Source organism: Phyllostomus hastatus, unplaced genomic scaffold (genome assembly GCF_019186645.2).
Source record: "Phyllostomus hastatus isolate PE091 unplaced genomic scaffold, TTU_PhHast_1.1 phas_scaffold_21, whole genome shotgun sequence".
NCBI classification, from domain to species: Eukaryota; Metazoa; Chordata; class Mammalia; order Chiroptera; family Phyllostomidae; genus Phyllostomus; species Phyllostomus hastatus.
In genome coordinates, this window is record NW_025334017.1 from 34844536 (window position 1) to 34869537 (window position 25002).

At 45.8% G+C, this 25002-nt stretch overlaps 1 protein-coding gene across 1 annotated transcript in view; it reads right to left on the reverse strand.

Annotated features, from left to right (window-relative positions):
* EXT1 (exostosin glycosyltransferase 1) overlaps positions 1-25002 on the reverse strand; it is a 267805-nt gene that overhangs the window by 170386 nt on the left and 72417 nt on the right. The window lies entirely within an intron of this gene.

The window sequence follows — 25002 nt, forward strand, 5'->3', positions numbered from 1 at the left end:
GAGTCTAAAACTGCAGAGCATCATGGACATGTCTCCGAGCCTTTCTACCAGGACCAAATAAGCTGAAACTCTGACAGAGACATGGGATTCCTAGAGCTGCAAGCCTAGATTCCATGTGCCCACCTGCCCCTGCAAACCAGCGAGGCCTGAGGCAAGTTGGCGTCTTCCTGGCCCAGAGGCGATATCTTAGCCAGCATCAGCAGGCACTGTTTAACTTCCTTTTGGTCAATAGCATGCCCCAGCAAGCAATAAATTTGCCCTGACCCTGCAGCTGCCCTTTAGCACGACAGGCACCATTGATCTTACAGTTCGCTGGAAAACAAGCAATCTGAATAAAGCTAAGCAGAGGCCAAGTGCCACTTCCCAGTGCTTTCCTACCATTCTTTGGTAACTGTAACTTGAAAGGGAGCGTTTGGCAAATCATCATAGCACGGACGCTGGAGTTAGATTATCTTCATGAAAGAGAGGGAAGAAGAGACAGGGAGGGAAGCGGGGAGGAGGAGGAGGGAGAGACTGAGACCTACACATACAGAGAATGCGATCTGACCCGCCAACCAAGTGTCCCGGTCTACGTGATTAAAACGGGGCGTCCTGCATACCCTGAAGAAGGGAATCGGAATGGATGGATTAAGGAGGGAGACATCACTTCCCACATTCCTGTATGTTTGCTTCATTCGATAATGCAAATGCATTTCATTCATAAAATACCTACAGTAACACATACAGTGAGACCGTTCCTGGGAGGTCCCTGCCAGGGGAGTAACACACCATACAGGTGGGTGTTATCAACCCTTTGGCATCAGTAGGGTATCGTCTTACACACTGATTTTCTGCATTCGCTACTGCACACCCACCTTATCATTTAAAAAAAGAGTTTGCAGCTCCTATGTACTGGTTCATTTTTACATAACATACACGTTCTACTCTACCAATATAAAATGTATATTAACATGTATTATGAAATGTACAAAAATGAAAACATTAAAATATATTAAGACTTTTAAAATAATTTTTATCCTATGTATCAATAGTAAGAAAAAATGCAGTGAAAGCTACATGCTTCATTATTTTTATACTCAGGTTCTACTCATAAGTCAATGATTCACATCAGGTTCAAAATTCAGGGATTTCCCCCCAGTGCTTGTAAACATTGGGGGTTACTGCCGTGTGAGAAAGCTATCAAAGGCATGTGAATCTAAACAGCAGTGCATTGGGGGCTACACTAAAATAATTATGATCAAGGTTAGAGATTCCATCCACCAATTTCATAAAAAGGTTCTACTGAGATTCACTAGCACATTGCTGCTTTCCTGATGTCTACCGGTTGTTCTTAAAAACTTATAAGAAATTATATTTCTGTATTTTTAACAAATTTTAAAAAGCAAACTACTGAGATTCTTGTTGGAAGATTCTTAGGCAAAGTTAAAATAGCCATTTCCCAGTGTTGTTTTAAAGTGAGGAGAGAGAGGAAAGTTTTTGGTTCGGGGAGGCGGGGGGGGGGCGGTAGTGAAATCACATCCAAAATCTAGTGAAAACATATCCAAATAAACTATTTTCAAAATCATTTTTCCTTAACTTTAATCCCATTTAAAAAAGGAAGTCTATTTTTAACACACTATTAACTGTCATCTTTACACTGAAGAGATTTAAATTAAAACTCTGTATGTTTTCCAAAGTTCCAAACAGCCAGTAAGAAGTGAGCTTTGTCTAATTCCCAGGTCCCGTTAAATCTTTTTGCACAATGCACTCCTGAAGCCCAGGAAGAAGAAAAGAAACGGGGAAGAAAAACAGCAGTTCCCTTCAGGGCCAGCTTGATGCACTGCAAACTCAAGAGATTTTTGCAGGTTGTATCTACAATCTCAAAAAAAAAAAAACCCTCGACAGATTTCCTTTTGATTTCATTGACAACAAATATCATTTACCCCATAATCAGATATAAATGTTCTGGTCAAAATACAATTGACCCTTGAAAACGAATCTGAATTGTGTGAATCCACTTATGAGAGAATTGTTTTCAATAAGTACTGTAAATATATTTTCTTCCTCATGATTTTCTTAATAACATTTTTCTCTAGCTTACTGTATTATAAAAATACAGTATATAGCCCTGGCTGGCGTAGCTCAGTGGATTGAACGTGGGCTGCAAACCAAAGTATCGCAGGTTCGCTTCCCAGTCAGGGTACCTGCCTGGGTTGCAGGCCATGACCCCCAGCAACCGCACATTGATGTTTCTCTCTCTCTCTCTCTCTCTCTCTCTCTCTCTCTCTCTCTCTCTCTCTCTCTCTCTCCCGCCTCCCTTCCCTCTCTAAAAATAAATAAATAAAATCTTTTAAAAAAAAGAATACAGTATATAATGCCTATAACATATAAAATATGTGTTAATCAACTGTTTACGTTGTCACTAAGGCTTCCAGTCAACAGCAGGCTTTCCGTAGTGAAGTTTGGGGGAGCTGAAAGTATGCGTGGATTTCCAAGTTCAAGGGGTATCGGTGCCCTCGCATTGTTGAAGGGTCAACTGCACGTATTTTACTCCACTTTGCTTTCAGTCTAGGTTTTTCTCAATATAAAACATATCAACTGGCTAACTACTAAACTTTCTGAAGAAAAATCCCACAGGAAAGTAGACTGCATTTGAAATTGACCTCTGCCGTAGCTAAACAATACACTTCATTTTCACATTTATTTACTTCAAAGAAGGTGTATTTTCAGGTTTTGTGTTCTTATTTATATTTTTGCTTTCAGCAAAAAGAACAGAAAAGCAAGATTACCACTATGTTCTAATATGTTAAGAAAGTTTTCATGACCTGTGGGTTGAGTCTTGATCCCTAAAGCCCTCGAGGGCTCCCTAAGGAGTAGCTCAAAGAGGTATTTTGCGAAGTTGAAACAGCGAGGCTCGGTAGAGGTCCCGCAAAGCAGAGAAACAGAACACACAAACCTCCAACCCGCAGAAGGGGGGAGAAGTGAAGGAACCCACAGTAATCTTAAGAAGAGCAAACTACATATTCTATGGAACTTTTAAAAAATGGTTCTGTCTTCCTCAACGAGAATGTAACTGTACAAGGGGGCACTTGGCCTGCAGGTGGGCACGCGTGTGCACGTATGTATGCGTGAGTGTGTACTTTACAGTTGCATTTCCAGGACCCGGCGTAGCAAAAGCTACATAAATATTTATCAGAAGAATTAGCAAATGCAAGCAAGAAAGGAGAGGCAGACTCAACAGGGGGAAAAAAAAACTTTCTGCCAGAGGAGGAAGGGGCGCTGAGACTCCGAATCCTTCAGGCCCTAACAGGCATTAAAGGGAGGAGGCGGAACATGGAGCGCAGTGCAGGAGTCCATCTCAGCTCAGTCCACTGCTCATCTTTCTCTCACCTTTGCAACCATTTGCAATTATTATTCTTGAACTTGCACTTGGAGTTCCAGTTCCTCAGTACTCAAGCACAGCCATCACTCTGAACTTCCCTTACATCACAAACCCAGGAAATTCCTTTGGATTTAAGCTCACGTAAGTCACCACCACCACCACCCCCTCCCCAGCCTGGATGCAATTAGTTTACTCACATTCTCAAGTAATACCCAGTCTGCGTTATTTATTGGTCTTCAGATAAACTACTGATTTAGGGCAACAATATCACCTAAGGAATCAGGGGCAAGTATTTTGATTTACAGGATCCGAGACCAGAATTTTTCATTCATAATGACACTGAGCCGCTGCTGCTTCCTGAGCACATACTAAGCCAATGCGCTCTGCAGAGCGTTTACCAAAATGTTATCTATTCATTCCCCAGACAGATCTTGAAAACTGATATTATCCCACTGTTCCGTGCGGCTGGAAGAGACAAAGCTCTGAAATAAAACTGATTTACAGGACAGCCTAGAGGTGGGGAGAGGCAGAGTCAGGACTCCACAACGCCCACGTTCCTCCCCAAAGTCACCTATTTTATTGACAGTCGGGAGTTTGTGTGCAATGGGCTGCCCCAGCCTCACAGACTACACAAAGTGCTTAATAACGCTTCTCGTGATAGAAGGAGAAGCCCCAGCCTTGCTTTGGAGCCAGACAGACTATTGGGGATTAGTCTCATGTCCTCCGCCCAGAGGGTGCTCATTTACAGGATCTGTGTCTACCAGTGTCTTGGCTCTAGATCCCAAGCTCTGTCTGCTCCAACAGAGCAGATCAGGAACAGGCATTTCAAAACGACAATGCAGCAGCAGCAGCAGCAGCAGCAGCAGCAGCAGCAGCAGCAGCTAGTACCTGTGAGCTATTTAGTGTGTGCCGGGCTCTGTCCTAAATATTTGTCACATGTAACTCACTAAACTTCACAACGACTCTACAGCATATGAAGTTTTCTTCTCTCAGTTTTGCAGAGGAGAAAATTGAAGCCACAAGAGGTCAAATAAATGAATGACCTAAGGTCACGCACACTGGTAAGTGGCAGAGCCAGGATGTAATCCCGACGGGCTGATTCTGAGTGCAGGATCTTCCCCGCTATACCTACTGTCTCTTGAGATAATGGGTCCTCTTTGCACTTTTCCATCTGAATTAAATATAAGTGAAGATTGCAGGTGGACTGAACACTCTTCAACCGACAAAGGACTATCCAGGAAAAGGGCACGCCCTGCATTCACTCATTCGTGGCAGAGAAGATCCAGCTTACAGATTTCGTGGCTAATGCAGAGCACGTGTTCACCGGCTCCAAATGTGACTACACACTGACTTCACTGGGTCTCCATCAAGCAGCTGTCTCTCACTGATACCATGCAACACAACATCCCTTTTAGTCTAAAGGTAAGAACACGGTTAAAATAATGTTATCATGCCCTTACGGAGGTGCAGCCTTCATAAAGGTGCTTAAATGCTTTCAGGTGGATGCAGCTAGCTTCCCTATCAAAGTATACAGGACTCTGGAAAGCAATGTGCTCCCCTCTCAACATCTCTCCCGCTTCTTAGCCACGCTCTGCAGCCCCCAGACCAGTCAGAGCCTTGCAAGGGCTGAGGCTCCCACAAGCTGTCATCCGCCTGACCCCAGGAACTTCCCACCCCTTCCCACCCCATCAACAATGGGGGTCCCTCCACCTTTCCTGCTTCTGTTTGGAATCAAGTATGTTAGAGTCATTAACGCCCCAGCTGCAAAGAACCTGGGAATTCATACAGGTCTCCGTAGTTTGTGAGTGCAACTCAAGGGGTCTGAAGTCTGGATTCTGCAAACGTGGAAGCAGATGCCAGCTGTGCCCTTACGGTGTGTGACCTTCCTTTTTCGGAGCTCTACCAAGTTTTGGTTGGCTCACCTGCAAAATGAATACTTCACCTATCTCTGCGAATGCCATGAGGGTCAAGTAAAATAATGGGAGACAACTGGGGTTCGGTGGAGAAAATATTAGAAGACCAATTATCTCAGTTGAAGTTTCATGCTACCTTAACCCACTTCAACATGCAGCTTGGGCTGATATCATTCAACCTCTCTAGTCTCATTTTCATCACTTGTGAAAAAATGATACAGGTTGTGTTTAGTTGCTTTAGGGAGAAGAGATACTAGAACCCACTTCTCCTCAAGCCAAGCCTACGCCATTTAGACACCTGCTAGCTGTGACTTTTGGTGGTCTGAGGTGAACCAGAGAGTGCATGCCCCGATTTAGGGGCATCCCCAAGGTGGCCCCAGAAGGCTGCAGCCGCCAGGCTTACAAAACGTCAGCCTAAACTGCTGAATCCAGAGCTTTATGTGAAATCTCCCAAGTGTTAGAACTGGCAGATAATTCCGTTTTTGTAAGTGTCCAATGGCCATACGAACATGGCTGCGGAGAGGTTATATAAGAATCGCTCTGCCCTCTGGGGACAACAGCGAACAGTGAGAACAGCCTTAGCTAACCTCAGAAGATCTTTGATAACTTGGATTACAAGCATCCCCCACCCAAGGAAAATGGTCTCATGTCAATCAATTCACACAAAAGCTGGCCCGCAGCTCCATGGGGCTGCACACACCCTTGAGAGCCCACACATGCTTCCAAGTTAGGGTATCACTTGTCCCAGCATTCTCTGAATCTCGCCAAAACAACCGAAAACGCAAAAGCCAGACAAAAGGACTCCTCAGTCTTACTCTTAAAACTTAGGTCTCAAAAGAGCAAAATAATTACAGAGAAGCATTCATTTTAGAAATAAGAGCCTTAAACATATACTTAATCAGCCCCATCTTAATAGGCTGTTTCCACTTTTGTTATTTTAAACAAAAGTGTAGTTTAAAAAAAAGAATTTGGTAAAGGTACTTAACTTCTTCCTGCTTCAAGTACCTTAACTCAAAATGAAGACTTGATTAGTCCTACCTCACAGAGTTGTTTTACGAATAAAATCAGCTTAAAATACATAAAAGTCTTAGTTCCTGAAATGGGCTAAGTGCTCAGTAAGTGTTAGGTGTGATTATTATTATTAATAATTATATAGATCATCTCATACCTGTATATGTATTACCTGTTGCATGATTTCCAAGTAGGAAAACTACCAGGACATTTCAGTGGGAAAGGGATGTTAATGCTGGGAAATCCTAGAAGACTGAGGGGACCCACGTGCGAAATGAGTTGGCCATGGGCTTGGCCTTGCACAGAGAGAGAGACATGGGAGGTGCACCCGGGGCTGCGGCACAAGAACAACTGCAGAAGCTGGGGAGGCCTTGCTGGGGTAAGTGGCTCTGGAGCCGCTTCGGGAAAATGACCACATCATCCCCTTCCAGACTCTAAACACTCTTTTCTGTTGTTCGACACAAACCACCCAAATGTCCTAGAAATGCCAACTTCTTGGCAGCCAAACCACATTTCCCAGATGACCTCTCAATCCTGGGAGAAACATGGAAAACTCGGCCAAGATCACATATCCCTATTTTCAGTACTGGATAACGAGGCCGCAGGAGATTCCCGGCTCCCCTGCACAGAGGGCCGTCTGAGAAAAGGGTGTGGAGAAGCGAGGGGGTCAGAGCCAGCGATGCCCAGATACCAGCCTACCCTTGCAGACTCCGAAATGGCAAGGGACACTGCACGCACCAACACCGGGTCCACCAAAAGTGCACTTAGTACAAAACAGAGACGGGAAGAGGCCGTTGTAGGAGGTGGTCCAGAGTTACAGAGAAGCTTCCCAGCTTTAGTAAGGCAAATCCCGGAGCAGGAGAAACCATAAAAGATCAGTTAAAGCGATCTCTGCTCCTCCATATCTCCAGTTGCCTATTGAGAGATGAGTGTTAGGGTTTAGAGTTGACCGAGCGCCTGTACATTTGCAGACTGGTTGGCTTGCTGCCCCCTCCCCACAACCTCTCCTTCACCTCTCTTTAAATCTCAGTGAAATAATAAGGGAAAAACAGCACTTTGGCCACCCGCTGGGAAGATTTCCAACTGCAGCTGCTTGCAAAGAAAACCAACATAAATTTTACCTGCATGTGTTACACTGACCTCCTGAAATCCATCTCACCCATTTAGAAGGAGCGCTTTCGAGCTGTTACTACTGGTGTTAGCATTCGGGACCATCAGGGGCCTCTTTACTGAGCACATCACTTTGTGGGGAGCCTTCCATTACCTTGGGCCGAAGGCATCAATTCTCCCGGGGAACAGAGCGGCAGCCCCCCAAGTGTTATCGGGATCCGTGGAAACTCATGCAAGTTTTAAGAACTCTCTCTCTCAGCTCCCATCTCGCTTTTCCTCCCTCTATCCCATCTCAGGCTCCAGTTTCTCCTTTGGAGAGAAGCTGCTTCCGTGGCAGACTCCCACGGTGCCGAGGTTTCCGGTAACACCCCAGCCAGAGGACACCGTCAATGAAAGGGGTATTTGATGCTGCCGGGTAACACGATGCTGGGAAGACAAGCGCAGAGCAAGGGAGAGGAGCCCTAAAGATGCACACCCACGAAAATGTATTCTCCGTGTGGGGAGAGGCACCCGGCCAGCTACAACTATCTGTCAGGGCTAGCTACGCAGCCACTTCCTCGGACAGCTCCCCACTGGCCACCAGAGCTAAGTCCCTCGTATCCCTTTACCCGGCCTGATTTTTCTTGAAGATGATGCCTGACATTGAAACCACACTCCATCCATCAGCTGCTCTATTATCCATCTCCCTGCCTGGAATGGCAGCTACAGAGGGACACGAACTATGACTGCCCCATCGATGCTCCACCCCCAGCGGCTCGAAGAGTACCTGACACGCGGCAGGCACACATTCAACAGTCCGTTACAAACATTAATGAATGAGTAGCTAGAATTAGGCAATAGCTATTTTTTTTTTCATTTAAAAAATTGCCTATAGTCCTGGCTGGCGTAGCTCAGTAGATTGAGTGCAGGCTGCGAACCAAACTGCTGCAGGTTCGATTCCCAGCCAGGGTACATGCCTGGGTTGCAGGCCATGACCCCCAGCAACTGCACATTGATGTTTCTCTCTCTCCCTCCCCATCCCTTCCCTCTCTAAAAAATAAATAAATAAAAAAATCTTTAAAAAGAAATTAAAAAAATAAAAAATTGTCTATAAATGGGATTTTTTTATAGAATCCCAAGTTCATCGCCCACTTCCATGATATGAAAAAAGAGGGGGAAGTATTGAGCAAATACTGTGTCTGAGTCGCCGTGTCTGGCATTTGATAGATATATAATAATTTCACTTAATTCTTAGCACTATCTGAGGTCAGCATTATCAATGCTATTTCAGATTAGGAATACTGAGGTCTGAGAAGCTAAGACACCTTACCCTAAATCACACATGTGGAAAGTGATCATTTCTTGTCTGAGTTCAAAATTCCCTGCACATCTTACCTCCTTCTTTCCCTCCTTTCTGGCTTTCGTGGGAGTTTTCAAGGGTCAGGTGTGCCGGGGCCATGCTGCTGTGACAACATATTTAAGCTAATATGCACTTAAAGATGGATTCTTAACTGCATTTTTGAGCTCACTGTTTCAAGGAACCCTTTTAATCGCTTAGAAATGGGAAGAGTCTGTTTTAATAAATGGTTCTAGGAGGGAGGGCAGGGGTCACAGTTAGAGCAGCGGACAGGGCGCGGGATCGCCAGGCGCAGCTGGCCGGGAGGAAGCACGATGTTCCCTCGGGGGCAGCTGCCGGGGCAGCAGCAGGAGCAGCAGCAGGAGCCCACGGGAACAGCCTGTAGAGAAGCCTTCTTCTCCTTGTCCACACTTCTCTACAGGGCAAGAACCACCACCACACACACGTTTCTTTTCTTTAAAGTGTTTCGTTATTATTTATCTAAAAAAAAAACCCACAAAACTCACCGATATACTTTCCAAAGCTCTCACCAAAGCACCTTGAAGTGCATGCCAGATGCTGGTTTTAAGGCCCAAGCCATCCTGCAACTGTCAAGAGTTAAGAAGCCTCGCTGCAAGTTTCTGGTGTACACGGAAGACACGAGACCAAGTTTCCCCGGGGCTGAGGTCGAATTCCTGATGAAGTCATTGTGGCTTCGCAGTCTGCCACAGGTGTCCAAAGGCACTTCTGATGCGGCCCTGTGCTGGGAAGCTACTACCATGCCTAAGGCCAGAGAGAGGTCACGGGCCTCAGCATGCACAGTCTGACTCCTTCGCTAGCACACTGCACAGAGCTCACAGCATCAGTCCACTCGGGGGGCCTCCCAGACCAGAGGGCCACTCAACAAGCAGTCTGCAGCGGAAGGACTGTGTCTGGTTAAACCACTGCAGCTTTGGTGACAGCAGAGGGCAGTTAAACAGGGCTGTGGGATAGGCACCTGGCTAACAGCCCACCTCTGCCTGTCACTACTGCAGCTGCATCCGTCACTTCTGCAACACCTTCCACATCTTTCGAGTGCGGGGGAGAATAGTCGCAGCCTCCTGGGCAGCCTGTGAGGCGGATGTCTGTGAACTGCCTGCACGTGGTGAGCACCCAATCGGACGTTAACCAAAATATAATTACTGTTTTCCTCACAACAACTTTACTCCAGGAGGTATTTTTGTAAGTCACTCTTATTAACCTGACTCTAATCATACTCAAAGGGACAGTCTTCTCCTGAGTTCACAGTAGCAGAATGGGGGCCCTGGTTCCACCACCGGTGAGAAGGCACCTCACCCTGGTGGCGCTCTCTCATCACCGGACTTGAGCAAACGAAAACTGTCCATGCCGTGGGTGAATAAAGTGGGGGCTACCCTGTGCTCACTGATTTCAGACAGACCCTATCCCTCCCTGAGCTGTGCTGCACCCACCTAGGAGTAGGGGGTAGGGCAGACAAGCCATTCATTCCCTCTAGCCCAGGGAGGAGGGGGAGAACACTGAGAGCGGGCTAGAGGGTGGCACTTCAAGGGGGCACATGGACTTGGAGTCAGAAGTCAGCGGGTATGATCCTACAACCTGAAACGCACTCGCCACATAGAGTTGCCAGACGTAGCAAATAAAAATACAGGACGCCCCGTTAAATGGGAATTTCAGATAAACAATGATTAGTTTTTTAGTCTAAGTATATATACCCCATCAACTTTATTTAAAGTACGTGTATAGGTATATCCCACTCAATTTTAGTATAAGTATGTCCCTAAGACTTCACAGACCATACTAGTAGTTACTGTTTATCTGAAATTCAAATGTAACTGGGCAGATTGTATTTTATCTGGCAAGTCTAGCCATGGAACAGTCTGCAATCTACCTGACATGGAGAAAAAACCACGGATTTTGGTGTTAAAGAGAGCTGTGTGTGAGTGGCAGGCAGCTGAACTACCAATTAAATGTGTAATCCCAGCAAGCTGAACTGAGTCTCACTTTCCATATCTGTGAATGGTGATAATGACACCTCACAAGGTTGTTCTATGCGGTAAATAAAATAAAGATAATGACAATAGCCCCTGCTGTTGTGGCTCAGTGAATTAAGTGCCGGCCTGTGAACCAAAGGGTCACCGGTTGGATTCCCAGTCAGGGTGCATGCCTGGGTTGTGGGTCAGGTCCCCAGTAGGGGGCGCATGAGAGGCAACCACACACTGATGCTTCTCTCCTTCTCTTTCTCCCTCCTTTCCCTTTTCTCTAAAAATAAACAAAATCTTTTTTAAAAAAAGTTAATGATAAAACTACCGATACTGACAGTATTTCACTTAAGTGATCAACAAATGTTACTTTTCTTTGCTCTTTGAGCCTCAAAAATTCCTGCTCTGTAAAATGGGATTAAAAGTATTGGTAATAGAATTCAAGTATATTTTCTGATAAGAATGATACTTTTGCCTTCTTCCCACAGATCTCTGGGGAAATCTTAAGAATTTATTTTCTTGTGGTTCGCAAAATACATTCTCTCCCACTCAAAAAAAGTATGTTTTGGCCCATCTGGTTGCGATAAGTAAACGTATTTGACAAGAATTTGTCTTGAGTTTTCTCTCAAGAGTTTGTACACTCTTCCCTTCACATCCCCTAAACCAACCAGTATTTCCTTAAAAGGTGGTCTGAGGGTGTCAGTAGCAAAACCACCATGAGTTCCAAAGGACTTCCCTGGACCCCAAGGGCCCAGAAAGTCTCCTTTCTAGTAAACTGCCCCGGTGATTCTTCAGCACACTGACATTTGGACTCCATCACCCAAAAACCTCAACCCCACGCCCAGCAGCTACGCTGGCAGATTCACCTTTCCCAAAGTCAATGTCTTCAGAAACGCTGATAAAAGGACCCTGAGTATTCTGCGGTGGGGGGAGGGGGGGCAAAATCTGGAGAGACCGAGGAATGGGAACCGCACAGCTTTTACAGGAAGAACGGATCAGCTCATCTAACACTCTGTTTTGGAGCATTTGTGTCAAATTGGCATTTCAATTTCAAGACCGTACATAAAACCCCATTCGATTATGTAGCACAGTACAGATTTCACATAACTCTCGAAGTTACTGACTCAATTCATTTCCCTTCAAACTACAAGACAGATTAATCTAAAATGAATTAAGACAGGCAACTAGAAGCACCGGTAGCCCAGCCAGTAAACAGGCTTTAAAACTGCTGGATCAGGAAGTGGCCGCCTACCCCGGGGCGCACTGGGGGCCACATCTGCTCCCTGGCCGTCCGCTCTCCAGCCAGGGACTTGGGAACGCTGCATGTACGCAAGAACGGGATCCCAGGAGAGGGGGTAATGTTTAACCCAAGCCCCTGCTTTTGCTGGTAAGTACCGCTTTCTATCCCCAAACCAGAGACGATGAAGATGACTCAGGTGCCAACCAGTCAAATTACAGCAAATGCATCGGCGTCCCCACATTTCTGTAATACTGCACTTCCGAGGGTTCCACGTTATTTCTAAAATACTGAAAATTACATATTATTGCTTAGGATCTAGCAGAGAATAAAAGCAAAAAAAATGATGAGATATGCTAAGAAGTATTACATGAGGGAGTTTTAGTATCAAAAGGGGCATCAGCCCTGACTAGTGTGGCTCAGTGGGTTGAGTGTCCTCCCGCAAAGTGAAAGGCTGCTGGTTCAATTCCCAGTCAGGGCACAGGCCTGGGGTGCAGGTTCAGTCCACGGTCAGGGGCACCTACGAGAGGCAACCGATCAATGTTTCTCTCCCTCTCTCTCTCCCTCCCTTTCCCTCTCTCTAAAAATAAGTAAATAAGATCTAAAAATACTGGGGCAGGTGGGCGGGGGGAAGGTGGTAACAAAGCCAGATGTTGCAGAAAGGAACTTCTCCCGGAGAAGATGACGTCTAAACCAAGGAGGAGGGAAAACGAGATGTTACAGGTTTACTTGTATGGCCAAAGATGCCTCAGGACTTCAAAACAGGGTTTTATTTGGAAACGGGGTTGTTGGGGCTACAATTCATTAAGATGAGATCACACTGGAGTAGAGTGGGCCCTTCGTCCAGAGGACTGGGGTCCTGGAGAGAAAAGGACAGAGGCACAGAGGGGAGGGGGCCCTGTGAAGACAGAGAGGCACCCAGACACGGAGGGAAGGCAGCCGTGGGAAGGCAGAGCCAGAGGTTGGAGTTTTGCTGCCACAAACCAAGGGTCTCTTGGGACCACGAGAGGCTGGAAGAGGCGCAGAAAAAAGCCTAGAGGCTTCAGGGGGAACGTGGCCCTACCAGCACCTTAATCTTGGACCTCTAGCCTCCAGAGCAGTGAGAAAACATATTTCTGGTGTTTAAAGCCACCCAGTTTATGAGACTTTCTTACGGCAGCCCTCAGAAACTAAGAGAAGAGGGGTGAGGCAAAGGGGTGAGACGCTGGCATGGGTAAGCAAGAGAAGGCCACCTTGGTTCCCAGGAACCACAGGAACCGGGTCGGACTGCAGAGGGAAAGACAAGGCCGGCTTCTGCTCCGTGTTGTGCCAGCCATAGGGGTCAACTCTAAGGAGCTGGACCCAACCTCCAGCAAGGCGACCAAGAAGCGTGAAAATGCTCCCAGTAAAAATTAACCTACAACTAAAAAACCACCATACTAGAAGTGTACTCTCAAAAATCATCCGTCTTTACTACCGGGAGAAAACAAAGGAAGTTTTCAACACAACCCCAAAACCTGGAGTTAGTGACCGGAAGGGACTAGTGACCAGGGGCTTCTGCTTCCTGACGTGGGCGCTGGTCACACAGACGAGTGCACATGAGGTCAGGCCGAGTCCCTGTGACTTGTGGACGTCTCTGGGTGCACAGAACATTTATGAAAGTTCCAACGAAGGAGAGGAAATGTAACAGTTAGCATCTTGTTCCCCCAGATGGACTGGTGCAATCATATTTCTAGAGATAAGATGTCCATCATCTTGAACTTCGAGTACTTCCATCCATCTGTCTGCGTCAGTCCGAATTGGATCACCTTCGTGTGAATCTTAAACCTCCAAGACATTACTACGGAAAATCTATCTCATTCTCCCTATGCATTATCCTCTTGTAGGCTAATAAAAGAGCATGTCTTGGCTGGCCCAGGTTAATAATAGAATATTACTTCATATTTAAACAACTGATCTCACTTTTGAAAGGTTTTGTCTCTTGAAAAACATCACACTTTTTATGCAATGGAAGAGTGATGTGATGCTTGTTTTTACCTGAGTTGCTAAAACAAACAGTAATAAAGCCAGAATTAGGTCCCCGAGAGAGCTAGGCCAGAGCTAGACAGAGATTTGGGATTCTGCATCTGCATCTGTATCACCTGGTTGGCACACGAACATTCTCACCACTGGTTTAGAAAGCCAATGAAAAATACTTACAATGGGCCTGCAGTCTAATGAAGCAAACAGGTTTCAGACAGAAAACCTCCTAATTGGAAAATTACATTTCTAGTTATAACCCCAAAACGGCGTTTGCAAATTACCAGAGCAACTCAAATCTGCACAATCTGAATTTAAAGCAGCATAATTCATGACTGTGAGGATCCTAATTGCCGGCTAAGGAACTATTTCCAACCATAACTGGCCTTGCACCAGCCTGCACACACTCGTGTGCACACACACCTAAACCACTGGCCGAGGATGGCATCTGGACGGAGTGTGGGGCTGCGAGGAGAACGCGGGGAAGGATGCAATGAAAGGAGACGGCTCTCGCACGGGGTTTCCCATGCATGGGCTCGGGGCACTTTCCGTTTCCAGAATGCTTCCCTGAAATGTCAAGAAGAAAATTAGCGCTATTCATGGCACCAGAAAATTTTTTTTCTTGCAACTCCTTCCCACACTTCTTAGAAATTCTCCACAACCTATAAAAGGACACTGTGATATACAGGGCGGGGCAGAAGTTGATTTAGGTCATGAGTCAGCAAAACACAGTTCATTCTTGCATTATTATATGTTTGCCCCACCCCATACACATACACCCATTAAGATGAATCCACAGGTTCATGTTATGGGTTGAATTGTGCCCCTCCCCCAGAATTCATGTGCTTAAGGTCCAGCCCCAGGACCTGAGAACGCGTTTTCATTGAAAACAAGGTTGTTGCAGATACCATCAGTGAAGTCAGGGTGAGGTCATGCTGGAGGAGGGTGGCCCCTAGTCCAAGATGTCAGGTGTCCTTGGAGGCAGGGGAAATGTGGACACACACACACGCACACCGCAGAGAACACCATATGAAGATGAAGGCAGAGACTGAGGCGATGCTTCTCAGCCGAGGACCACAAAGACCGCCAGCAAACCACCAAAGGCTTAGGGGGAGGGCATGGCACTGATTTTTCAAACAGCCCGCAGAAGGAAGCAGCCCTGCTGACACCTTGGTCTTGGACTTCTAGCCTCTGGTAACTGTGAAGTTTGTGTTGTTCTCGCCATCGAGTTCATGGACTTGGCTCTGGCAGCTTTAGCAAACTATTCAGGGTCTAGACACTAAATTTTAACTAAAAAGCTGGTGTGCCACTATGTCCTGTTTGTATGTATACACATGCAGTCGCCCACGGGTGAAGAACCTCAGGTCCCTGACCCCTTGGTTGTCCGATCTGCCATAGCTGTGGGCATGTGGGGCTAATCACAGGACGAGGGAAATTCTGAGTCACAGGCTGAGATTCCAAATTTCGTCCTGCAGCCCTGAATTCACTTCAGCTCTGGGAAACCTCAAATCCCAGGGAGAAACATGATCTGGTTTTCTCACTCTTCCTTCCAACACAGACGCAGGTATAATTTAATCAGAGTGCCCTGCTTCCCAAGTGCAATTAAAAGTGGCCTTCATTACTCCTCTGAATGAGTGTGCTTTATAATGCTGCAATCTACAGTTCAATAAAAAAGCAACTACTGCACCTATCATGGCAAAGCTGTAAAAAGTGATCAATGTGCTGCTGGTGGCTCCACAGGCAGAGAGGAGGGGAAAAAACCTTAAAGAAATAGACACAAAATAACTCAGTGCACTGGGAGTGGCTTTATGAATACACAGTTCTTTATTTCTAGAACCTTGGATTTCCCTAACTTTAATTGATTCATTTCCTTTCACTCACGCAATAAGGAGGTGGGGCACTACCCAAAAATATAAAAAGACATGGAAATGGGAAAAATAGATTCAAACTTTTATACAAGGGCGATTGAAGTGCTGGCACGTGTAACTGAGCCTTCTGAACTGTTATACTCAGAAAAAAAGTGTGTGAGTGTAAGTGTGTGAGTGTGTGTGTGTGTGTGGAAAGAAAGGGGGGAGGGGAAGAAGAAAGAAAATGTGAATCCAAGACATGTTTGTCAGAACAGGAGGGGCAGTGACTGAGAGGAGTAGCCCAGCACTGAATTGTCAGAAGAACCACAGGAAAATAAATGGTGGGCAGAACTTCTGCTGCAGGAAAGATTTCTTCCCCATGACAGTTCACCTGCAACCTTCAGTGTTCACGGGAACGGCTTCCTCCAGGCCACGGAGTCACCAGCCTTTGTCCTTCTTTCCCCGCTCTCAACCCTCCTAACGTGGGGATCTGAACGAAACAGAAGTTCTCGTGGGCGGAGCACCACTGCCAACACTGGGTGGGTATTAAATATCGTTCAAGTTGCAAAGGTTAAAAACACTTGCCCGGCGGTAAGTGGCAGAGACCCAGTTTGAACCCAGGCTTCCAGGCTCTGACAAGACTGCTAACAAGCGGTGGTGAAACAACCCAAAGCAACACACGCACTGCATGGGGAACGCTTCATCTCTTGTCTCGAGTTTCAGACCCTGACCGTCCGACAGGACAAGCGGCCCCAGCCATGCCGGTTGGCCAGCCCTGGTTATCAATTTGGGAGGGGGCTCAGCCACAGCCCCTGCTCCTCCTCCGCCTTTATTTGTCATCTCCCAGCAGCTTCAGAAATAACTTTGTATGTGCATGTCTATGTATTTAGTTGTATAGAAAATTTTTGTTTTTAGAAAGGAAGAGAACCTAAAATCTGTATTTTGGACTTTATTAGCAACCCTTATAAAAATGCTTGTCGGGAGAGAATTGGAACAACATTTCATTTGGAAGTGATTGACAGATACAATTGACCCATCTGGTCTCAGCTCCTCACAGCCATATAAAATGTTAACAGTTCGCTGTTACCCGACTAGAGTTCACTCTGACATTCTTGTAGATTCTACCCACAAAGTTCCCCCCTTGCTAGACTGAGAAGGAGCCAGTCCGTGGTCTTTTCTCTCCACACCTTTGCTTTTAGCTCTGGTGCTACTTTTCAATCCAGACCTAGTTGTTGATGTATGTGTCCAAGGTAGAGGTGGTTTTAAAAAAACCAAGTGAAATCAGAACAATGCTGTGTTACCTAAAACGCACTACAGATGCTACGATAATCCTCTATAAAACAATGCTTAGTGTATTATCTGATCAAAGATGCAAACACACAGGGTTTTCAAATATCCAGCCACCCAGCAATAGACAGCTGATCCTTGCTGTCATAGCCCTCTTTGATTAAAACACAGCATACGCCTTTCAGCACTAAGTACTGTCTGAGGTTATTTTAGGACTGTGCCTAATCGAAGAGCATTACATTGTGGGTTAGCACGGCTGAAGGGAAAGAGGCCTGGATTCGGGGCTCACGGCGTCTGTGTGATCTTCGGCCCTCACTGAGCTACCTCAGTGACCTTCCAACAGGTCACTCAGTCTCTCTCAACCACAGCTCTCCCGCCTCTAAAGCCATGATAAGCCTGCCTACCCTTCTTCTGCCGTGGCGGGGCAGTTACACAGAGATCAAATGCAAGGACAGATGTCAAAAAGAAGTACTCTGTCAATCGTTCGGCATCACGCAGTGTCTGCACAGAGCCCTGTGGGAGACAAGGAGTTAATCCGAGTCTACAGCCTGTAGTGCAGCCGAACTTTTCCGTGATCGACTGCTGTACGTTCTACAGCTTCCAGGGCATTCTGTACGTTAGAGCCATATTTATGAGTTCATTTCAAAGCTTTCTAATTTCAGTGAGACTCAATGGAAAGCGTCCACGTTAAAATTTCTCTATAAATCACGTATTTTAATAAAAGTTCAAATACAAACTTTTATTAAATTTTTTTTTGCAAGAGAGAGGGTTTAATTGGTAAGGACTGTCTCACTGTATACTTTGGGTTGCTTCCATAAACACACGTTTCATATGGCAGGAAGCTGGTCACATACTACAAAGGTTTTGTTATGACCACGAAAATATGAGATCTTCGAGGGTCCCTACCCCAGAGTCTTATGAAACTACTTCTAACCTGGAAATCCTCACTGGGTTAAGTCATTTGGTAGCTAAGTTATAAGATATATGTATTTAATCTCTCTTTTGGACTAGGCATTTAGCTAATATAATTGTCAGGAAGGTTTTGGCATTAAAAATTTACGACTCAAATAAAACTTCTAAGCAGAAGTTCAGGTACTGAGCCATAAGCACTGTCAAGCAGACACCACTAGAAGATGGCCAATTTTAAGAACGTAAAATTGTCGCCCTGGGTCAGCCCGGAAGCCTAGTTTCCATCAGAGTGTGTGTCTGACAGCGGCATCAAAACGTGTCCTGCACGACGGAACTGTGCGCCTGTCTGGTGCATCCCTGCGAGTCAGGAGCACTGTCTGCGTGCTGCTGGACACTGAGAAGCCATCACTGGGCTCCGCCTAAATCATTCTAGAACACGCAGCCCTGGCTCCCCAGAAGGCACAGGTGCTTGGGGTGATGTGCTCGATGTGCTAGTCATCCTCAGAGCGAAGACACTGCATTCCCCTTTCTGGGACTAAACTGCCTCCTTCCAGCCTGCAGAGCTGCCCTTTGGGTCCAGCACTGCGGAACTCAGGAAAGGAGCCCACACCCCACCTGCCGATTCCTACACATCCCCCTTCACCCTCCAACTCTCAAGTCCTCATTTTTGTGCTGTTCACCTTTTCTGGAATCCACACTCTTCTCTTGATCACTTCAGTTGCCCTGATCAACCTGTGTTAGTGAATGTAGGGAGAGATTCAGGTCATACATAAGGGTTATCCACCTGAAATAAAATAGAAACTTGGCCAAAACCCAAAACTTCTGTTACCAAACTCGGGCGGTTTGGCACTTCAGGATGCTCCATTCAAAAACAAAATGTGGTTGCCACGAGGTATTTTATTTAGGTGCAGCAAGTAAAGGAGATGGGATCCATATCCAAAGCTCTGCCTCCCTAAAGGGAGGTTTAGCTGTTGCTTATATACACTCTTGGGTCAATTACATGTTGATTTCATCTTTGTAGTTGGCTATACCTATCAGGTTAGCTTACTGTCAAACCCAATCCTGTTTACAGCTGGTCTGCAAAATACTGTGCTATATTTTAACATTTAGCAAGAATAACACTCAATGCTCAGACCTTGAGATCCTTCCCCTAACTAGTTCAGTAAAGCCCCCTGACTAATAAAATTCCGCAAAATTCCGAGTAAACTGACCACCAGTGAAACCTCAGCCACAACTTTCATATTAGGTATGATTGTGTTGGTTAGGAGAAATAACTTGCTGGTACCTGTGAAGTGGAGATATATGAATTTACAATGAGGGAAACAAAAAGAAGGAAGACTGGGGTGATATATGAAAAGGGATAAATTCCTAATTTCCCTTAGCATTAGCCATGAACTCCCAAGGTTAATCTAACAATGTCTGTACTTGTTGCTCATTATTTCAATAATTTCGAAGACATTACTTTCTGGAACACAACTGGGCAAATTAAAAAAAAAAAACCTGATTATTTTTCATGACAAAAAAAAGTGAGTCCTATCAGTTATGGAGGTCAAAGCCAGAGGAAATCCATGAGGGACAAATACTTTGACTGTGGAATAGTCAACCATAAGGTTTGACACCCAGGAGAGAGAGAGGGGAAGGGAGGGAGAAAGCGATGGAGAGAAGCATTGATGAGAGAGAGAGAGACATTCATCGGCCATCTCTTGTATGCATTCCAACCAGAGACTGAACCTACGGCCTCGGTATGGGCCCTGACCAGGCATCGAACTGGTGACCTTTTGCTTTGTGAGAGTACGCCCACACAACTGGGCCACACTGGTCAGGGCCCAGGCACATATTTTGATATTTGAAAACTCCATCAAAAGTCAAAAGTCAAATGAATGAAGGCTGGGATAAGAGGGACAGGCGGTTGGAGGATTAAGTTTGTCACTTCCATCTGGTAACATAAACCAAGCCATTAACCACACAAAATTTTAGGCCAAGGTCCCATTATTTCCTGGAAAATAACTGATTGTTATGTAAGGATTCAAAATGGTTCATAAAAAGGCAAAACAACTGCATTACTTAGGATGAATTCAGGTAAAGTTGACTTCCACATTAGCTAAGGCCAAAGGAAGTTTGATGAGAATGAGATAAACAGGGAGAAATCATTCATTTGCTTAAGAGAGATTAAACTATTTTCAAGTACTTCAAATACAATAAAGTAGCTGGTATACAAACAATGGGCTAATTATAAATAACTCAGGAATCCTGATTAAAAAGAAATGTTCCTGACCATTAGCAATGATGGTGTCACTGCCCCATTCAACACAACGGGAAATAGCAATAAATACTCCTTCCCCGGCCCTGGCTTAGAAGAAAGCTCAATCAGGAGGGGCTTCCAAACAGGAACAGCTCAACTCCTGTGGCCATTCTGGATGCAAGGAGTGGCCCGATGGACACATGAACCCTCTCCCAGGCTACAAGGAAAATACAGCGACCACAACCAAACCTCCAGCCTTCCGAAATGAAGACGCACCAAGTCCAGATACAGAGCTGTTCCACCTCTACCCCAGACTATATTGCGTTTCTTTTCTAGCGACAAAAGATTAAAACTGAAGAGTTAGAAGGAAAAAAAAAAAAGGAAAAAGGTGATGAATAATTCTGGAGAAAAAAGCAAACTGCAATGCATCTCTAGCTACTTATTAGGAGCAAGACTCGAGCAAAGAGACAGAGCTGCTCCTTCATGATACTGTCAGCGCCAAAGCCTGCAGTGCCATTTCCTCCTTCTTTCCCCTGCATGTTTGCTCATGGGCACACTTCGGCTCCGCACCTTGCACTGAGCACTTAGCATGTGTGAGGGCCAGGAACACAGATATCTGACGTGGATCTTGCCCTCGGAGGATCGTAAGTCCCTCTTGGCAGCCACTCACTCATCCCTTCCCCTTATCTCCCATCTACCCCTTATTATTTTCTGGATGCCTCCCTCAGAGAAGACAATGTGAAAAATTTCAAAATAAGAATGGGGGTATTTATGTTTCAAAAAATGAACCACAGTGGAAACAAAATGATCAAGGAGGGTGAGGGCATGTGGGCTCTGTAAGCTAATACCCGACATAACTGCCAAGGTTTTTCTTGACAGTGTTTTATGGTCAACCTTTCTAGGATGGCTGACTGCTAGGGAAATGCTTAGAAACAACAAAAAGAAAATGCCTCGAGTCTACAGATAAAAAATGTGTTTAGGTCCTAAAGCTCGACTTGTTTCCAAAGGGCATTTCCTCCAAAGGAAGCATCTACATCATGCATTCACCCATCCATCCATCCACTCAACTATTATGTATGGAGACCCTGCTATATTCCAGGCAATGCACAGACTCGAGGTCTAAAAAAGCTTGAAAAGGAAAGAGAAAAAAGGAAAGTTTCTGTCTTCGTGGGAATTGTTTAGTAGAACAGGAACGATGCTATCTAATCACAAAAACACAGCATTTACAAACAGTGATAAAAGCTACAGATGAAATGTTCCAGGACACCATGCAGCACACAGCAGGGTAACTGGTCTAGGGTGAGCGAGCAACCAGGGAAGGCTTCTGTTTGAGGAACTCACAGAAGAACGGGGAGCAGGTGTGGGGAACCCAGAAACAGAGAGAGAGTGGTGGTACGGGAGGCTGGAGAGTCCAAGAGGAACCAGATCACAAGAGACACGTCACACTGCAGGACCACACAAGACTGTCTTTCACTCAAACAGCAGAAAGCACATGTTAGCTATTGATGTGATTCCCACAGTGGAGGCAGAAGTCCAGATTTATGAGTTCGAACCATACCTTGGATGTTATATACGTGTGGGTTTCTACACACGCGCACACAACATGTGTGTGAGTGACTCCTCACATCTGTATGTAGTAGTTCTAGGAGGATTCAAAGAAACTGATGTTAGCGGTCACTTCCGGGGAAGGAAAGTGAGAAACTACAATCTAGAAGTAGAGAGACTTTGCGCTCACTGAGCCCTGAGGACAGAGTGGGAAGGAAAAGGAGTCAGTTGTCATAAGAAAAAAAAAAAAGATCAATGAATTAGAAAGATGCACAGAAGTGAAATGAGGGAGAGAAGAAAAAATAAAAACACTCTACATATTAAAGAACCAGATGCATGCTTGACAGATGTTTGCTGGCTTACCCACGAGGAGAACTCCAAAGTGCAGGAGCAGTTTTCTAGGTGGTGGAAGCAGCCAGCATTCCAGCCAAAGAATTTTGGCTTGTAGAATAAAAACAAAAACAAAGCAAACTGCACCAGGTTCAAGATAACGGCAAGAGCCTGATACTATCTAGGCCAGCCCTGCTCAGGTGTACCTTGAAAGACAGCAGAAGAGAAAGTTTCAAAACTTTCTCCAAAGTGCTACTTTGAACAGCTTTGACCATCTGGGCTAGAAAAGGCCCAAACAAGCAAAACACAAGGCTCAGTGAATGCAGGCAAAGGCCATAAAAGGACAGTGAGGAGACGGGTTTGCAAGGTCAGCAAGTTGCTGAGTGGCTAATTGATGGGGCTCTGAACCTCAGGCAAGCACAGAAAGGAAAAAAAAATGTGGTGAAAAAAACTTCATTTTTTTTTCCTTCCGTATTTTTTTTAAATACCACTTCAATCAAAGCTTTGACAATTATGAAACATGTCAGCTGATAGTGAGAATTCATCAAACGTGCCGTAAGTGACAAGAAATGAGAACCTGAATCCTGAAATTGGATGGGCTTCAAAAGTCCCTGACAATCACCGCCATAAATCATCCAGGCACATCAATCTTTGGCTGGAGGAGGCTTTGCAGACAGCAAAAAATGCAAAGCAAAAGCTCAAGCAGAAAAGGGGTGCCACCCTCTGGATGGGAAAGGACGCCACTCTGGTGTCAGGGTTGTATCTTGAGTCAAAGAGGCTGTAGTGGTGCAGAGGTTCCAGTAAGAGACAGCCCCCACCGCTGTCACCATAGTAAAGGTACATGGAGTTCTCCCCCATACAGCAAGAGACACAGGGGCCAAAGTCAACGGTACAATCTTCTTGGGATCTATGCTGGTTCTGCTAAGAAGAACATCAGCATGGAGCACACAGGTCGCGCTCACTCCCCTCTCCCCGACACCCTCAGTGTTCAGGTGAGGGGAGGACTGGGGGAGAAGAGGGTGTAGCCATAGTGTTTATTTCATCCGAGTCCCAAAATATGAGGCTTGGGTGGCCACTTCTTATCTACTCTGAGTCTGTGACATAATCCTGATACACATTAAAAGAGGTAACCTCGAGACTCCTTTCTCTTTCAATTGTCCTTCTTAGTTCCATGAAATACTACAAACCTATCTCCTGGTGATAGCTTTTCAAAATAAACTGTCAAATTTCCAGAAGGGTAAAAGAGATCTCTCCTTCGGATAACACACGTGTCATCCACACCTTGAGGAAGGAGCGGGCACCACGGGCTCGGGAAAACTCCCCTGAAGAGAAGCTGATCCCCAGCTCTGCCACGCCGCTGTTACAGCCGACCAGTAATTGTTTCAGGGTCTTTTATCTTCAGGGGAGAAAATGGTGTTAGCCACGGGAGACAACAGTCAGTCACCGGTTTGCTCAACTGTGCGGACCACGTCTTCCACCTCCGACAGGCCATTAGCCGCACATTCAGGACAGTGCCTTTTCTGAGGCACAGAAAATAAGATCTCAGGCGCCAGACTGCCCAAAGTAATGATGCAGTGTACAGCCCCAGAAATCGAAGCTACCCAAAAAAAAGGCACTTCCAGCCCCCGACAATGGGGCATAAAGTGACTTCTAATTTAAAAAAAACACACAATTTTTTAAGAGAGAAACTACCAGCACTACTGTGTCCTGAAAGCACCTCGAATACAGATGACAGTTTTGCAGTGATCTGTCCCCAGGTCCATCTGTCTCACAGGGAAAATTCAAAGAGCCAGTATCCCCAGCCAGGTTCCTTCTGTTTAAAGAGTGTTTCGAGTTTCCAAAGTAGTTTCACTCACCTTGGTTATTTCATTTAATTCTCAAAACAGCCCTAAAGCAACCGCTACTCTCCACAAATGCAGAAGAGATGGGGCTTCAGTGAGTTGAACGGCTCTGGCCCAGGGGCATCCAGCTACGGGTGAGAGCCAGGCTGAAGCCCATGTCTTCCCAATGACCATTCGTGTCCCTCTCTGCCCACAAGTGTTTGCTTTGCATCTCAGCTTCCATGCAATGTGCACGCAAAAAGGCCAGCAGATTCCTTCTGGACTGTACAAGCTTCGTGCTGAGCTGAACCGTTCTGAGAAACACTGGCCACTGCACTTTGAGCTCTTAGCAATTACGCGACATCCCAAGGCCCCAGATCAAGAGGAATCTTCAACCTCCCATCACCCTTATTTGGCACACACCCCCCCGCCCCGACTTCCCAGTGCCTATCAGAATTCTGATCAGTTCCCACTCATCTAAATGTAGGTAAACTGGCAAAATGGCAAGGGTTGATGGTGCAGCCACTCCCAGCTCCCTCCCTGGTTGTCTCGGCAATCAGTACCTCTTATTGGTGCAATCTCAGAGTTTACAGTCGTCAGCAATATGCAATTACCGACGCCTATTAGCCGGGTTGTTCAACGCCTGAGCTTACTTTTTCCATTAATAGAAACGCGGCAGTTTTAAATGAATTACAGCGAGAATTAATGGCTGCCAAAATGAATTTTCACCTACAAGTGAAAGTTCTACAACTGATTATGCAGCTGTAGCAAAAGAATAAGAGGGAGAACTGAAGCTCCAACCCTCCCAGGCCCTTGTGGCGGGGACGACATCTAAAGCAATGAAAGCCTTCCACACTGACCAGATGGTGACGGCCCCAGTGCCGGGGCCTCGAAGCAACCACTCTCTTCTGAGAGCTACCAGCATCCCACTGCAGGCCCGGCGCCAGGTCAGAGAAAGGGCAAGCATGCATCTGGCCTCGAGAAAAAAGAAATTCTTTATAAAAGCGCACTTCCGAGTTAACTGGGAAAGCACCATATAGCTTCATATATTTGATGCCTGAGAGAATTCTCAATGGAGAG